The sequence below is a fragment of the Delphinapterus leucas genome, chromosome 17 (assembly GCF_059928025.1).
Source record: "Delphinapterus leucas isolate spDelLeu-1000000601 "Yukka" chromosome 17, BTC_Dleu_Yukka2, whole genome shotgun sequence".
NCBI lineage: Eukaryota > Metazoa > Chordata > Mammalia > Artiodactyla > Monodontidae > Delphinapterus > Delphinapterus leucas.
Window position 1 is genome coordinate 17814135 of NC_143145.1, and position 18871 is coordinate 17833005.

An 18871-nucleotide genomic window follows, 5' to 3' on the forward strand; every position below is an offset into this window, starting at 1 on the left:
TAAAGATGACCATACAATGAGAGGAATTCATTTACATCAAAATTTTCAACAAATGCTTTTAAAAAATATATTTTTTACATTTATGAGGCTGAAAACAATGGAGCAGACATTTGAGTTATTTCACTGCAGTGACATGTATTGTCTTGCTATCCATGAAATATCTCAAAATACATCATCTTTGTTTGAGAATCTTTATAAGTACACTGATATACGCAGGGCTGGAAGTGAATACCATCCTTTCACTGCAGAATTAATCTCATTCTCAGAAGCAAATTATTTTATGGAAGCCCTAAAATATTTAATGCGTGCCTAACAGCCTCAGTGTTTCACAGTTAGGTTAGAGTTTCTCCAGTGTTTTTCCTGTTAAATTATTGCTGCCTGGAAGGAAGTGGGAGTAGGGGAGAGAGAGAGGATGGGGGGAAAGGACTTTGCAGAAATTTTAAGTTGATTCACAAAATGCTCTTTTATGTTTTTCCTGAAATTCTGAGATGCTTAGTCTAATTTTTCCCCTTTCAGAGTTAGGATAAAAACAACGTTTGGACCTGTTCCTATGTGCCAAGAGGTATGCTTAATCCTCTATTTGCATTATTTTTTAATGTTTACCCACAACAACCCCATGGAATCCGGGCTGCTATTATTATTCCTATTTCCCCTGTTAAGGAAAGCGAGAATTACAGAAATCAAATAACAATCTTGAGCTTGTACTCCAAGGTATCCAGAGGATCCAAAGCTTAAAGTCTAGTTAACACCAAATACTCTTGAATGAACAGCTAAAAAGAATCAAGTGTATATTATGATGTTGAGCATACTGAAATCCACATCCTAGGAGTCAGGATACTAGACCACAACTATATAAATCCCCTAAATGGTTAACTGGGTTAACTCTCTGCTAATTGATTTTCTTTTTCTGGACAAGATTTTTTAAAAGAAAAAAAAGAAAACGTAAAGGTAGGTCTTACTCATTTGGAGTTTTGGAGCTGACAAACCAAAGATCCTTGAATCCTTTTCAAGCAGCTGTAACCATTAGATGATTAGTTGGCTCTGTAGAAATCACAAGGGAATTGGCGTTCCTGCTCCTGAAAAGGAGTACAGAAATTAATGGTCTGCTTCTCCACTCACATGTGAGCATCTTAGGATGCCTGAATTCTCTTCTGGGTTTTGCTAAGAAAATGCCTAACTCATATTTGCAAACTTAAAGAGTATTTTGTGAAAACACACTGATATCTTGAACCTCAGCACTTGATCCACATCTGCAACACCCCAGAGATTTAGGAACCTAGGAAGAGTCTTCCATCCCTTTTTTACCCTGCACTTGATTTTCAAGTCAGTTCCTGGGACCAAATAATGCCATAGCTCTGAGGCACCTTAGAGAGCATCCAGCTCAGTGTCTCCTTACTGGAACTACTTTGGGAATTCAAAGACTTCCTAAGGAAGACTACAGAAAGGCTAGTTTTAATGGAATCACATTCTAATAGGTCAATTACTCTGTACTCTTTGTTTACCTGACTCGCCCAAGGAGATACTGGAGGTCTCAGAGTTTACCTTCTCTAATTATCTTTCACAATCAGCCTTTGCTTATTAGCTTACACAATGAAAGCTATCTCACCTTCTTTTGAAATTTTTCTTGGGTGCGCTACCCAGGAATGTAAAATCCTCTGGAATGCTAAACAAAAGGGCAATTTAAGAATGGAGAGCTCCTGAGGGCAGGGCTCCAGGAGAACAAAGTATAAGAGAATTTTCTCAAGTGCTACTTATTCTCATATAAAGATGAAACAAATGAACACCAAAGAAGTTAAGTGACCTACTGATGATCAGTGCAGCTACAAAGTAGAGGATTTTAGGTTTGAAATAGCATATGTCTGCTGGCTGCAAAGCCTGCCACCTCCCCTCCTTACCATATTGCCTTAAAGCACGTCGAGACTGGTAAGTCTGGTACTAAATGTCTAAGTTCCTTATTTTTTTTCCTTATCTTACCCTTCAGTATTCAAGTCTAAAATGGAGACGGTCACAAAAAAGTCAAAGATTCCAGTGGAATTAAAACTATAGCCACACTGCCTCAATATAGCCAATATATGGCATTACCCTCTAGACTAATACTTCTTTTCTCCTTAGCAGTATAAAAGATAGAATTACAAAGGGTCGTATTATACACGCTCTAAGCATTAACTGCAAGTGGGAGTTTAATAGCTAGTTTTTTAGCCAATTTTTGTAATGGCAATTTTCCTCCCTTTCTGTGCTCTCTGACCATTTCTCCAACCTAATTTGGTTAACAAGCAAATTGTGCTTTCAATTGCCTTTACTTAGCCTGGGCAGGTAAGTAGTTGAGAGTCATTTTACATTTATTTCCTGTTTTTTCCCTTTTGAGAGGACTTCCCAGAGCTGTGTCACACACCCTCCATCTCCCCAAATTGCATTCCTTCAGGAAAACCCTGCCAAAACTTGGTAGTGAGAGATTTCCCTTAAAAACCTGGGCATGAAGCTGAAAAAGTTTTCTGACCCAAGAGAAACTCCACCAACTCCACGTTCAGCGACATATCCCATACGTGATATGATTCAGAAATGGAAGAAAATACAAATTAACTTATTTACAAAACAGAAATAGACTCACAGAGACAGAAAATAAACTCATTGTTACCAAAGGGGCAAGGGGGGGGCAGGAATAAATTAGGAGTTTGGGATTAACAGATACACACTACTATACATAAAATAGATAAACAACAAGGACCCACTGTACAGCACAGGGAACTATATTCAATATCTTATAATAACCTATAATGGAAAAGAATCAGAAAAAGATATATATTCATATATATATAATATATATACAGCTGAATCACTTTGCTGTACACCTGAAACTAACACGTTGTAAATCAACTATGCTTCAATAATTTTTTTTAATTAAAAAAAAAGAAATGGAAGAAAATAAGAAGGAAGGAGGGAGGAAGGAAAGAAGGAGGGAAGGAAGGAAACTGGGAACCAAGGGTCTGAGTTCTGATTTAAGTTTTACCACTGCCTCACTCTGCATACTTGGGCATTCTCTTTACTTCTCTTGCTTTCTGTTTATATAATCTGTAAAACTGGATTAATAATTCTATCTTTATAAATTGTTTAGAGGGTGATATGGGATAAATAAGTTAGTTGTCGAGTTCAGTTCAGTTTCTTGTGCAGAATAAACTCTCAATAAATTACATGTAGCATTATTATGGACTTAGAGATGAGATGTGACTCTGCAATGAAATTCTCATTTACTCAGCAGAACTTACTTAGGGAACACATTTGGCTCCTATCTGGATAGACCAGGTGAAGGGGTGGTTCTTCATCCAAAAAACAGACCAATCTTCCCTTCTCTCCAACTCATACATTATTATTTTTGGAAGAAATATTATTTAGTAGAACAAGTTCAAGCTTCCATTTCCCAATGGAGAGACTTTGAGAGAATGGTGAGAACAAGAGAAACAAGGAGTGGACACATGGATAAGTTATCATCGATTTTGTGGATGAATATTCAAATAAATGACTACTGAACAAAACCAACCCAATCAAATGCAAAGTATATACTTTCAGATATGTTTGAGTTGTGTTTCAAGGAATTTATCAAGCCACCAAGCTTTTATTTCAAATAGATGATAATAAGTGACATCAAAAACTGTTCTTTTCTATGTTTGTTAGGTATTTTTTAAATGTTATTTAATTATTTTTTTAATTTTATTTAATTTATTTTTGTATACAGCAGGTTCTTATTATCTATTTTATACATATTAGTGTATATATGTCAATCCCAATCTCCCAATTCATCCCACCACCACCTATTTTATTTGTATTAATTCATTTAATCTGTACAACAGAATGAGATTGATAATAATATTATTACCCGAGATTGGCAATAATATTTGAGATTGGTAACAATATTATTACCTATTTACAGAGGAGAGTTTAGGGTTCAGGAAGGTTATGTGATTGGTCTATTTCACACATCTCATAAGTGGTGGAGCCAACATTTGGATTAGGCATTCTGGTTCCAGAGTAGCTGCCTTAAACAGCAGCATATACTGCCTATAATTTTCAAGATAATTAGAGGTAAGGGAAGAGGAGAAAAGAATGGCACATCTCTGAGTGAGCTTACTTACCTAAACAGCAATTTTCATTAAGATCTCCTTTCTTAATGAATATTATTTTATAGTGAATGTAAAATATTTCATGAAAATAAGAATTTACTGCTGTAGGAATTTTTAAAAATTAATTAACTTATTTATTTATTTTTGGCCGCATTGGGTCTTTGTTGCTGCACGCAGGCTTTCTCTAGTTGCAGCGAGCGGGGGCTACTCTTCATTGCTGTGCGCGGGTTTCTCATTGAGGTGGTTTCTCTTGTTGTGGAGCATGGGCTCTAGGCGCGCAGGCTTCAGTAGTTGTGGCGCACGGACTTAGTTGCTCCATGGCATGTGGGATCTTCCCGGACCAGGGTTTTAACCCATGTCCCCTGCGCTGGCAGGCAGATTCTTAACCACTGCGCCACCAGGGAAGTCCCCTGCTGTAGGAAATTTTATGATCATTCCACTGAAACAGGTCATCTTAGGGACAAAGAAGAGTCAGCCTTTAAACTTAGTACCCTAACCAGTCTGGTACAACTTCAAAGGAATTAACATACTTCAAAAGCAAATGCAGGATTCACTTGTGTGCAAACAGCAATAAGAATAACAAGGACAATAATTTACTCTGGCTGCACAGAAGTCACAGTGTTCCTATTTCACTTGCAGAACCTCCAATATATTACTAAGTATCAAACATATGAGAAAGAGACTAGTTTGGTTAGGTCACCTTGTACTTGGCCTAGGTGGAATTGCTCTCCATAGAATATTGTTGGAAAGTATAGAAGAAAAGTTATCACAGCAGAATCTGCTAAGGAAATATACCTAGAGCCAGAGATTGGATCAGGGCCACTGTTATACAGACTGAGTCTGAGTCGATTAAAATGGCAATGTCCTATCTGTGGAAGGACACAATTATAGCACCAAGCCATGTCCATAACTTGGGAAATAAATTGAACATGCACTGCAGCTGTTTTCATGGAATGGGTGCAGAGTGTTATATAGAATTCAGCTTTCACCAAAAAATACAAAAGAGGAAACTGATTCAATACTTATGAAATTAAACCCTTACAGATCATTTTTCCGATTGTTTGAATATGTTTGCCCACTATTTTATTTATTTTTAAGAGTTTTCCAACAATGTACCCTCAGTTTGGGATAATAAATTGTTGAATTTAATTGAATGGAAAGAGAAATTCCTGTGGCTTGGAATCATAGCTTCCTTGTTTCAGAATTTCCTAATACCTTCAGGGCAAATTTGGTGATGAATTTCTAAAATAAAGCAATTTCCAGAAAGTTCCATCCAACAAGGTCCAAGTATTTCCTACCCGTGGATAGAACATGAATCCCTAGGTTCGGCTGAGCTATCTGGAAAAAGATATCTAACTTCTCAGTTTCCTTGGCTGCAAAAGAGGGATAAATTAATACCTAAATCCAGGGTTCCTGAAGATTAGATACAGTAATGATGTAAGCCCTCAGTCAATGCCTGGCACAAACACTCAATATATATTATATTAAATCAGCTGAGTGGCTGTTCTAGTTGAGAATGCTTTTCCTCTCTGACATACAAACTATTGTGTTCTATGGACAAGATAATCCTAAATCCCTTATACTACTATTTTGCAACTTTTTTGATTTTTAGGAGGTGGTATGTTGCTGTGAAATTATTTCTGGATCAAGGTAAAATACCTGGGCTCTAGTCATAAAGCTGTCACAGGACAGGGGATTTGAATGAGCCATTTTGCTTCCCTGTGTCTCTATTTTTCTCATATGAAAATCATGTCCTTGCAAATATCTTTTGAAAAGAAACCATTTAAGTAAGAAAATCAAACCAGTGGTAAAATCTCTAACCTGTCTAATGTCTTACAAAGACTAATAGTCCTGACCCACTAATGAAAGATAATTCAGTAATCAATTTCTACACTTTCTAAACCACTCTCTCCAGTGGTTAAGGACTCATGCTTAGGTGGGGTTAAGCATGCAATAAGTGGACATGGAACTTAGTAACACTAACTGGACCAGAAGTTAACTTAACCATGGCCCCTGAAAATGTCCTTAGAAGTTTCCTAAACCAATAGAAACATGGTTAGATGTACAGAAATGGGCATTGCAGGCAATCTTTTGGCTCTTTCATCACTCTGAAAAGGAAGGAGCATATGTATCACCCCACCCTAATTGTTATTAAAGCTATTTCAGCATATTAGCTGCACAATATAATGAGATAAGCATGAAAGATGGAATTCTAGGTTTAGAATTCAAGTACTAGCCCTGCCACTTTCTAATGAATTAAGTGCTCACTTTCTACATTCTAGAACGGGGGAAATAAATAATACTTTTTTAGCATTGCTTTGAAGATTAATTGGCAAAGCACATGTAAAGGCCCTAATCTAATTACAGCTCCTAAAAGATAGTCAGTTAATGTTAGTGCTTTTCCTTCTCCTCCAAGATCAGCTGACTCTCACTGTCCAAATTTATGGAAGAGGAAAAGAAACAAACTTTAGGATGAAAAATAATTTTCTCAATCAACTTAATTTTGTGTCAAATTTTTAGGCCTGAGAATAATACATCTTTGACCTCCACCTGGTGATTTATAATCAGGGAGAAATGCCTGGTTAGTTGTAGAAACTGTTAAATTTCTAAAGGATGTTACATATATAAATCTAAATGTCAGATATCTATTTATTCAGAGGCTCTGTTATCTCATTTTTCTATCCCTGACTCCCACTAATAAGTAACTCCTTTTCCAACCCTGATATCCATCTGGTGTTCTAACAGCTCAAGGCAGGTCAAGGTTCTACGCCGCCGCCACAGCTAACCCCCAGGTGTGTGAGAAAAAATGACTGTTGTCAAAGCTGCCGAGCTTTGGCGTGGTTTGTTACACAGCGATACTTAACTGATGATACGCTCTGCATAAAGTGTGTCTTCACCTTTATAGTCTCCAGTACGTACTTCGTTTCTCAGTTGCCTACTGCCATTAAGGCAACGCCACAGACTTTTGATATGGTGCACATTTAAGATACATACTCAAATTTAGCAGCACTACTAAGTGAGGGCTAGCTGCTTTAACAAGGAGACCTCAACATGTAGGATAGCTCAAACCTCTTCAACAGGACTGGGCAGGCAAGCAAGCTGAAGTTGCTTGGTCTTTAAAAGTTTTGAGAGTCATCTTCATTTCCTCAAGCCCAGAAGTTAAAAAGGGCATGGAGGATGTATCAGAAGGTTTTGTGATCCAAGCCTAGAAGTGGCATACTTCATTTCTGCTCATATTTTATTAGCTAGAACTTATTTGTACAGCCACACTAACTACAGAGAAGAACAGGAAATGTATTTTAGTTGAGTGCCAGGAAAGGGTATCATGTGCGGTTTTGGTGATCAGCTAGCAATCTCTGCCACACCCCACACAGCCCTTTTCTGAGGTGAGGAAAAGAGCTGATGAGGGCACCCTTTGCTTCTTCACTTAGGGATCTTTGAACTACTAAGATCACTAGTGCTGCTGCTGCCATACCTACTAGTGCTCCATTTCCTATTTCATACTGCCTTTTGTTGAGTTCTCACTGCCTTCCAGGCACTTAATATGCTTATTTTAGTTATTCCTAATATTACAGATGAAGAAAAGCAGATTAAAAAAATAAGTAGGAGAGTCAGAGAAAAAACTGTTATGTCACATTCCAACTCATTATATTGTATATCTGAACATAATCAAATTTGTCTTAGATGATCTCAAGTATTTAAGTGAATGAACTATAGTTCTTCACATACACATACACACACACACACACGCAAATGTTAAAATCCCTGACAGTGGCAATGACAAGCTTGCTTGAGCTAAAGAGACAGGTGATTTTTCATGTTTCTCCTCAAAAAATAATACTGTATTTCTCAAAATTCCTTGGAAACTGGAGGCCATATTACTTATTTCCAAGATATCAAATTTCAGTAATTTAATCAAAGTTGGTCAATGCAGTAAGAAAAAGAATTCAGTTGAAAAGTGTCTATTGATCCCTTAAAGAGAAACAATTAATGGCAAATACTTGCATTTCTTGTATGTATATAACTATAATTTGAGAAATATATTTAATGAGTAAGGCAAAATCACCCAGCTAGTTAGTGTAATCTCATTCAGAATTACATAGTGCTTTGCCTATTTCTGATGATTGGGGGAAACTACTATTCTAAAAATGATTGAAAAATCTTTTTATGACAGTCATAAAATAGGAAGAAAACAATAACATGATGCAGTTACATGATTGTAAAGCTAGAAGAGACCTAAAAATTGTCTGATTCATTCATTTTCGAATTTTAATTTTGTTCTGCTTGGAAGGATTGAGTCCAGATTTTAATCCACTCTATCCTCCTGTTCCTATCATCTCATAATAGAACATCTAGAACTCATTTGAGAACTACTTGAAACCCCACTGATTTTATTTTACATGTAAGGAAATAAAAAAGTAGACAAAATAGGAGAATGACTGAAAGTCATTCAGACAATCAAAAACTCAAGTGGTATTTTGTTTCCTTTTTCCTCACCTTAAATATTTCATTGAGCTCATCAGTTACTAAGAAAGAGCTAATCTTGCAATTCCAATTTCTTTCATGAATTCACTAATTTATGCAAGTAGTTATTGGGCAGATACTTACTGAGCATCTACCATGTTATAGGAACTGTGCTAGTTACTGAACATTCAAAGGTGATCCAAACAGTGCTACAGTCATGAAGGCGTCAGTCTATCGTGGGGAGAGAAATAAGAACTCACTTTAAAACATGGATTAGTTAGATAGAAGAAACTGGAAATTTATGGGGAAGAAAAACCCTTCGGAAACCCAATAAAGCACAGAAAAGATTCTCTGTGGAGAAAGGGAAAGAGACAAAGGAGAAAAATGAGAGGACAAGATGGCAGAGTAGAAGGACCTAGAGCTCACCTCCTCTCATGAGCAGACCAAAATCACAACTAACTGCTGAACAACCATGGATGAAAAAAGACTGGAGCCTACCAAAACATATATTCCACATCCAAAGACATATAGAAGAAACCACAATGAAAAATAATGAAATGACCAATTCATTGCAAGTCCACGTAAAGAATCAGGAAGGCATCACTGACCAAGTACCATGTTTTAAAAAAACAGATGACAACCTGGCTTTTCACCATTGACCAATGCACCTGTAGGATGGCAATTTTTCAGAATTTTATGTGTGAAGGCCTCCAAGAAGCACAATCAATTCATGATCCTACATCTGGTCCGAAGAACTGCACAGAACTCCAGCCTGGCTCTGGTTTCTCTTTTTTAGCTTGCAGTATCTTACTGCTATTTCCAAAACAGACAAATGATCTATTTGGCCTAAGATATTCCTCCTATTTGTAAGCATAAGTTGTGGCTTTGGATTTTCAGCATCTCCTTTCTCCAGAATTAACCAAAGTGTTATTCATAGAACCTACTTTGTACAGGATGTCTGGAAGTGGCTGGATTTTAGAACATGCTTGAGTCTCTTACTTCACATCAATTTGAATTTATAGAGCAGAGCTTCTTTGAAAAGGTAATTCCCTAGCCCATTAGACCTACTGTAAGAGGGCAGGAAATGGAGGAGAATAGGGTGGTATGCTCGAGGAGTGGAAGATAAGAAAAAAAGAGAGAGTATACTATTACACTTCACTGTGATGATGCAGCTGCTGTTACAAGGGGTCCAATATATGCCAGACCCTCCATAATCTCACTAAATATGATAAGTCAATTTTTTTTTAGTGTGGAAGGGTGACAAAGATGGGACGGACACTGACCTAGAGAGGCACCAGGAGCATCAATGCTGCAGTACATCCCCCATGGAAACATAAGAAGCGTGGAAACAAGCACACATGTGCACACACACACACACACACACACACATTTACCCGCCTAAACCAAGACAAAGGATAAATAAGCAGTGTGGGATTATGCTGTGAGGGTTTCAAAACTCACATAGAATAGATATTTTTACTGTATGACAAAACTGAATCATTTAGGCTCTTTGTCAAGGAAGTGTTTTTAAGAATATTAGTGTAAAGAATGAATTGGAATTAGAGCAAGTAGAAGGGTATGGGAATTAGTAAAACGTAAATATGCAGAAGACTTCGAAGGGCGTTACATAGCTTGTTGTGTAAGTACATGGCTTGTCACTTATTCCTGCTGGCTCACTCTGGCTTCCAAATTGATCAAAATGAAATAATTTAACTTAAGAATGACATGGCCCTTAGCTATTTTTGAAAATATCTTTCATTGTATTTGGATGACACTAAAGGCCAAATATGTAAGTATGCCATTTTACTTCGGCTTGAAGATTTACCCAAGAGAATGGAAGACTGGCCTTTCTTCTTTGGTCTTCACCTCTTAAATTCAGGAATCCACAACAGCTTCCTCTATCATATGCCCTGACCGCCTCTGAGTTTCTCGTTAGTCCTCTGGATCTAGTTCAAGACAATATAATTTGGAGATTTTTTGAATAAAGAAGTGGAGACACCTAAACAAAACTATCATGTAATGTCCAATAATCAATTTTATGTCCAAGACCAATTACGGAAAGAAGGCAATAGTTTTTTGGGGTTTTGGGGGTTTTTTTTGCAGTACGCGGGCCTCTCACTGTTGTGGCCTCTCCCGTTGCGGAGCACAGGCTCCGGACGCGCAGGCTCAGCGGCCATGGCTCACGGGCCTAGCCGCTCCGCGGCATGTGGGATCTTCCCGGACCGGGGCACAAACCTGTGTCCCCCGCATCGGCAGGTGGACTCTCAGCCACTGCGCCACCAGGGAAGCCCAATGCAATAGTTTTATATCATTTATTTTGGGGAAATGTTTTATATACTAACTAGGAGATGAACCCAATAATGTAATCATGTTTTCATATGTAAAATTACTAGGATAATCAAAAAAGTAAGCCAAGAAAACAAAGCTTTGCTTGGAATACTATAATTTGGGGTATTTATATTTATGAGATTTGGTGTTGCTGGCCTCACTTTAAAGGTGAAGACTATTAAATAACTATTGGAGATGTAACAAAAGGACATTGAGGCAAATTCCAATCCATAGCGCAGTAAAGATAGAAGAAGGAGGGAGGTTGTAAAACAGAAGGATTAGGCCATAGCCTTTCCTCTACCACTGCTTATCCTAATACCTTAGGGATCCACCTGCCTGGGCATCAGACAGCATACCTTTAAGACAATGATAGTCACACCTTACCAGTCCAAAGACAGAGGGCTGAAGCAGAATTTCTCTGAGGTCCCTTCCAGTTATAAAACCCAAATCTAAATGCTCGTAAAAACTTAAAGGAGGGAGGTGACTAATAACCCGGGCCTCCATGACAAGTAGAAGTTAGAGTTCTGAAGATTTTCCCATGTTTCTCCCACACTCCCTCTAGGTTGGATCATGGGATGTACTAATTACCAGTCATAGTGGATTGTACTACCCTTGGCCAAATGGTCCAGTTTTGCTGCTCCCAGTAGAATGGTTATGTTATCTCCACCTTATTGAACCCAAGAGTGTCCATGTGATATCCTTTGGCCAAGGAAATGTAAGCAAAAGTGGCTATGATTCCTTCATGAAAGCAATGCTCTCCAAATAGTGAATAATGTAGGACTTAACTGTAGGGTGACCAACCTTCCTTGTTTACCCAGGTTTGAGAGGTTTCCTGGGATGTGGGACTTTCAGTCCCAAACTGGGATGAGTTTCTCACCTTTGTTTTTAAATGATAAAAGCTCCCCAAAGTGCCTGGGTATAATGTTGTCCCATGGCTGCTTAGGATCTCCTGTCCAATACCTTTTTTATCTGCTTGCACACTGATATAGTGTAGTAAACACAGTTCTGGATTTGCATATATTAGATACAGCTTCAAGTCCCCACTCTTCTACAAAATAGTTCTGTGACCTTGAGATGGCCACTTAACCTCTCTGAGTTTGGGTCCTCATGTTTTAGAAATGGAGCGAAAATAACATGGAAAGAATTTTGCAAACTCTTAAAAACCTGTAACATAGTATTACTTTGCAGTGCATTTATAAAGACTGACCACATAGCTAAATCATATTCTATTCATTTCCCAAAGTATTTTTTTTAATTTAATGATCATTTCCCTTACCCAAACTCACACCCATGTATAGCAAAAGAAGAATGGGCAGGTAGTATCTACCCTACACCCACAAATACAGACATGATGTCAACTTATACCAGGGTACGATTCCAACTTGGTCAATAAAACATGGGTAATAATGATTAGAAATGCATATTTGACAGTGTAGAGGGCAGTATGGGTGATAGGGAGGAGTTAGGGTAGTAGAAGGAAAAGCAACTCGTCATTATTCTGAATCTCTGTACTAGAAGGCAAAGAAAAAGTACACCAGAACTCCTAATAAGTGCATTTTCCCTTTAAATGGGAGCTGTTAACTCCCCTGTCTGTCTGTTAACTCTGCTATCACAAAATACCACAGAATGGGTGCCTTGTAAACTACAAACATTTATTTCTCACAGTTCTAGAGGCTGGAAGTCCAAGATAAAGGTGCCAGCAGATTCAGTGTCTTGTGAGAGCCCACATACTGGTTCATAGACAGTTGTCTTCTCACCGCAACCTCACGTGGTGGAAAGCGCAGGAGAACTCTCTGGGACCTCTTTTGTAAGAGCACTAATCCCATTCATGTGGGATCCCACCCTTATTACCCAATCACCTCCCAAAGGCCCTACTTCCAAATACCATCATATTGGGCATTAGGTTTCAAAGATGATTCATCTAATTTGCCCCTCCAAACCTATACCCTATTTTCTCCTCCCTACTCTGTGCCCTTGTATGAATTACATCAACGGGTGTCTTTGCCCTCTGGCTCCAAATGGAAACACTGGCAGAGACTGGAGGAAGGGAAGTAAGATTAGAATAATTCCCTCCTGAATGAACCATTTTCTTGAATGGTTGCCGGGGAGTTGACTGTATCCCTCACCTGAAAGTCACAATTCAGGTCAAAGTAGCCTTCTCCACATGACTCATTCCAGGTTCCCATCACCTCTGATTTAAGGCGATGACAGCACTGTGGTGTTACTGTCCCAGGGACATTTTGCTATCAACTTGTGGTTTCCCTACACCTTGTTAAACCTTCTTCAAATAAGCCATTTTGAGAACACAATTTATTTCCTACCAACCCTTGAAAGCATTCAAGTACCTACTCTGTGTCAGATCTGTCTTAACTACACTTGTTTAGATATATATGTTCTGTTTATTTTTTGGTATGTAAGAATCATTATTTTCATTTATTTATAGTAACACTTTGTATTGATTATGTCATTGAAAGAGAGTCTCTTGATTCTGCCTGCTTTAATCCTGATAAGAAATAAATTAGACTTACAAGATCCAGTTGTTCTACAGAACAGAGTCTTGACCAGCCTCTCTGGACACTGGTTTCAATGAAGGCTACCGAAAAGCTTACAAACAGTCTCCTGTCCTGTGCTTTCCTGCAAGATAAGTGAAACTGATTGCTGGATAGCTTCCAAAGTGCTGTTTTAAAGGCCTGGACTCTCTCTCATCTTTCAGGCCATTTCCAACTAACACATGTGAACAATCTGAGCCCTGCTAGTGCATTTCCTGGCAGACACAGCATGTGTCACTTTTATTGCTCATTCAGACTTGGGAATTGAAGAGAATGCAACAAATGCTTACTGAGCCACAATTTCGTGCAGAAGCACTTTGTTAGGTGCTGTTGAGAGTACAGAACTAAATTATTGTTATCAGGAATTTAGGAAACAGTTTTTAAATTGAAACAGTGACTATTAGTTGTTACACAGCTTTATGTTTCAAACTTTTACCAGCTATTTATTCACTGTTTCATTTCATTTAAATTTCAGAAAAATCCTGCAAGGGAAGTAATTATTTTTATTTTTATGAATGAAAAACAAGGAGGCTCAGAGATGTTAAGTATGTTACCCATGATTACACAGCTAGTAAGTGGAAAAATTAGGATTTGGATCCACTGATCCAGGTGAACCTGGTGCCAAAGCCCATGTTCATCACCATAAACCTAGAAAATGGCATTAGTCTTATTCTGGATTCAAAACAGCTGAGGAAAATGATCTTCCAAAATGTCAGCTGCCCATCGAATCTTACTGCCTTCTCCCTTTGAGCAGCTGACAGAACACAGGAAAATTATACCATAAATGTGTACAATCATGGTTTCTGAGGGCATGGGTTCCAGGACCCCTGCTGGGATACCAAACTTTGCTGATGCTCAAGTCCCTTACATAAAATGTGTGCAGTACAGGAAGCCATCTGCTTCTGCAAATTCCGCTTCTGCGGGTTGGGTTCAACTAACTGTAGATGCAAATTCAAACCTCACCTATAAGGAGGGCTGACTGTATTGACTCCTGCAAGGTGAGTCGGGAAAAAAAGGTTGGGAAGGTAGGGGAGCATGTCTCCTCCTAGGTTAAGTCTGCCCAACAATCAAAGGGTTTTTACAGACAGGCTCTCAGACATGGTGAAGTGAAGTGAAGCCTGGAGAAAATACAGGATGCTTTCATCCAAATGGAAAAGCATAGAAATCTCCCGGTTATTCAGTCTTATTGTATGCATAGTTGGCTGGTAGACAGAGAATATTAGAGTCTCTTTTCAATGTACTAGGAGGACTGATGAATTAAGGGAAAGTGTAGTGATTTCTTCAGTTAGACAAAGAATCCCTTTTTTAATATGATTAATCATTCACTTCATTAATCTTATTTCAAGATGTTACAAAGAAACGTTTCTTTCTTATTATCACACATTACTAGTGTGCCTTTTCCTGGTTACATACTATACTGGTATGCAACTATGCCCCAGAAATTTCCTGTTTAAAAAACAGGAGCCTAAAATAGAAGAATTAAATAATTGACACTGTGATAAAGCTAGTTTCTCTCTCTCTCTCTGCTCTAGTACAAAAAATTGCTCCTGGGAAAAACCAATTGCTGGTCCCTTCCTACCACAGAAGCCTTGTTGGGTCTGCATTATAATTCAAGCAATAAGTGATCTAAATTCTTTAGAAGAAAAAAATCTCAAAGGGCCCTCTCTTCTGTTCCACTTTTTAAACAGGAAACATATTTTGCTTTTTAGCCAAAATGACCACATCATTTGCATCTTGGGAAGCAAATGAAGTTTTTTCCCAAAGTTGAATATGATTTCTTAAAGGAGCTCTCCATAATTAATGAGTAGAACCAAATGTCTTTGTACAGGCCATCCTTTTTCAAGATGAAATCTGGCTTGAATGGCAGCAGGTGGATGGTGGAGATGGTCAACTGTGCACGTGACTCAGAAACAGAAGAGAAGTTAGCCTTTAACTTCTGTCTGCTCTTCTTTTCATTCACTTCTTTTGGAGCTGGGAACTTGTCCCAGGGCTTCAAAGTATCAAGCATGGAATACGTACAGTGGTTGTGTATGTACTATGGAGTGCAGAATCCAGTGAGCAAGGACAGGCTGGTGATGCATGTTCCGTACAAGTCTTACCATAACACACATTCCAATCCTCCTTCCTAGATTCTGTTAGCGCTCTTTTGCCTGACATCGTGTGAAACGGAGGGTTGATTCAGGACATGAGCTAGTTATATGACTTTGGGTAAGTCCTTTCCCTATGTCATTTCCCCAAATCTCAGGTGTTTCCTTTGTAAATTGCATGAGGTGAGAGTAGACAAACCTTGCTTTTCTCAAACTCTAATATTCCATACACTAAAAAGCAATAGTTTTCATCAGATTCTTCCTCATGGCAAAACAATGTCTTCAGAGGAAGTTTTGAGCTGCCAGTGTGAACATCAGAATTTCTTAGTATGGAACGTAATTGCCATCAATATGATGACTGGATCACTGTTGTTCTGGCCCCTGATTTCATATCTTGTTCCATGTGTAGCAATGGCCAAAGTTCATACTTTGGAAGAACTGAGATATTGACGACCACCCGTGGTGAAGTTTGGCCACTGCATCTGAAACAAAATAAGATTAAGCAATGTACTTGGAAGGCAAGGGTTTACTATAAATTCATTTTGCCAAGTGCGGGTGCCAGCTAAAAATTGTCACTTGCCATTTGCTTCTACAAGGATTAGGTCACTAGCCACTGCAGCCACTGACCTTCAACACAGCCTGAAAGGAGTTCAGGGTGGAGATCAGGAATGAGGCTCTCTGTGCTCTGGGGGAAACTGGCAGAAGAGGCCTTCAGATAGGTAGATATTTTCAGAAGTTGTTATGAGCCCAATATCTTGCATCTTCTCATATCTAGAAAAGCACTCAAATCATAAACGGGGACATCTGCTCCTCGTGACTGGCAGCAAGCCTTGCCAAAATGTGTGCCTGACTGCACGTAACCCCCTTTACGAAAATCACATATATACTGACCTCCCTGTCACACACACCTTTTCAGAGCAGGTCCTCAGAGCTATCCTAGATGCTGTCTCCCAGGTTATGGTCCTCATTTTGCCCCAAATAAAACTTAACTCACAGCTCTCACATTGTGTACTTTTTTAACAGGGGATAACACTATTTGGAAAAGACTGTAACAGAATTTGGCCAGAATAAACTGTCTTCAATATTAGGACTGGCCTGGTGAGATATATTCTCCAAGACTTTGGTTATTACCGTTGGACACTACATCTGTGATGTGTCATCACTGACAAGACAGTTAAGTCAGTTTCATGTTTCCCAAATATCAGTCATTCATATACCAGCTGCAGAAATTTTTTTTTTTTTTTTTTTTTTTTTTCAGTACACGGGCCTCTCACTGTTGTGGCCTCTCCCGTTGCGGAGCACAGGCTCCGGACGCGCAGCCTCAGCGGCCACGGCTCACGGGCCCAGCCGCGGCAGCATGTGGGATCTTCCCGGACCGGTGCACGAACCCGCGTCCCCTGCATCGGCAGGCAGACTCTCAACCACTGCACCACCAGGGAAGCCCTCACCTGCAGAAATTTTGTGAATCCATATTTTTACTAAAATTGATCCTTTATTTTAATATCATTAATTTATTTAAAACAACTTTTTCACTATTATAAACAGAAAGCCATAAGTAGAAGTAAATCATACAACGAGTAAACTAAACACTGCTACTCAATTTTTAAAATTAAAATTAACCAAAAGTTAATTTTTAAAATGACCACTAAAAACCTCTCTAACAGAGTCTTTAAAACCTGTGTGGGCATGCTCTACCAATCGACTCTTTGGCCTTCCCAACACAGTCTCCTGGTTGTGGACACCAGCCACAGTGAACAGCTTTTAGTTTCTCATTATCCTGGCTCCTCTTCATCTGGGTTATCATAGGCTGTTTTCTCTACATGTAAGGCTCTTCCAGATCCCCTTCCTACATTTCTGTTCAATCCTCAGGTTTCAGACTCAGCTAAAGGTCACTTTCTCAAGAAAGATTTTCCTGTCTTTGTGACTAAGACAAATTTTCCTGTATCTGAAATCCCGGTGTACCTTTCCTTTGTATGCCTTACTCTGTGGCAATTTTACATTTCTTTTGCATTTCTTTGTTTAATCCATGTCTTGCCCAATAGACTAGCAGTTCCAGGAAGGCAAGTCGGGTTTTGCTCACCCCAGCATCTAGCTTGATACCTGATAAACTGTAGAAACTGGGATTCTTATCCCAGGTCAAGCAACAATAAAGGGTGGGACATGAGGGACAATCTTATATTTTCCTGGAAAGAGAGAGGCAATTTTCCCCCACGAGAAATAAACTATTTCCTCAGGTAAGGGGACACAAATGGGAGTGATTCTGGGGTGGGGAGGTTGAATTTCAGTGTCCTCCACATTTCCAAAACCTCTTTGATCTAGTCATTCCAATTGTTGGGATCCCATTCTTTCTCAATTCTTTTTTTTTAATATTTAATTTAATTAATTAATTTTTATTTTTGGCTGCGTCAGGTCTTAGTTGTGGCACGCGTGCTCTTCATTGCAGCGCGCGGGCTTCTCTCTAGTTGAGTTGCGTGGACTCAGCAGTTGTAGCCAACAGGCTTAGTTGTCCCGCAGCATGTGGGATATTAGTCCCCCAACCAGTGATCGAACCCACAACCCCTGCAATTGGAAGGTGGGTTCTTAACCACTGGACCACCAGGGAAGCCCCTCTTTCTCAATTCTTATTTTTACATATAAATACCCTTGTAACTTTGTAAATTTAACAATTAAAATAGATATGGATCCATTAAGGAAATCTTTATACGTGAACCACCTGATATTATCATGCATTCCACCAATGACACTTATACCACACTTTGGGAAACGCTGTTAGAGTTAGTATGGGGTTAATATTCCCGAAGTCATATCACATGTCAATCATATCACCCTCACCTTCTCATAATATCTAAATCTATGTATCTTTCAAAGCTTATTTTCAATATCTCTTCTTATTTAAAGTTTTTCCTAATTCTCGTAAATAGATTTAATCTTTCTCTCCACTGAAAGGCACAGGTCCAGAACTTTATCCAGTTTCCATTTTAAAGTGTATCACTTATTATTTTGGATTGTACTACTTTATTCCCATATCATAACATCACCAATAAATCAAATAATTAACCTCTCCTTGTGAGACAGGGTTTTTGTCTTATTTATATTTTAATTTCTCACATTGCCTGGCACAATACAGACATTCAAAGTAATATATAATTGTATAAATGAATCTGGCATGTTCCATTTTTAAAAAGATGCTGAAATTTTCTGGGCCTGACCTTAAAATCTCAACCCATTCCCTGTGTGTGGGATACTTTGCTGTGGGTGACATTTTTCTTCTTTCTTATATCCCAGTTTTTTATAGAGAGTTCTAAGTTGAGAGAACGGACCTCTCCCT

At 38.6% G+C, this 18871-nt stretch overlaps 1 long non-coding RNA gene across 1 annotated transcript in view; it reads right to left on the bottom strand.

Annotated features, from left to right (window-relative positions):
- LOC111164414 (uncharacterized) overlaps positions 1-18871 on the bottom strand; it is a 367515-nt gene that overhangs the window by 159664 nt on the left and 188980 nt on the right. Inside the window, exon 3 of the long non-coding RNA XR_016388352.1 lies at positions 960-1076. This is a non-coding gene — a long non-coding RNA (uncharacterized LOC111164414). The remainder of the gene's footprint in view (positions 1-959; positions 1077-18871) is intronic.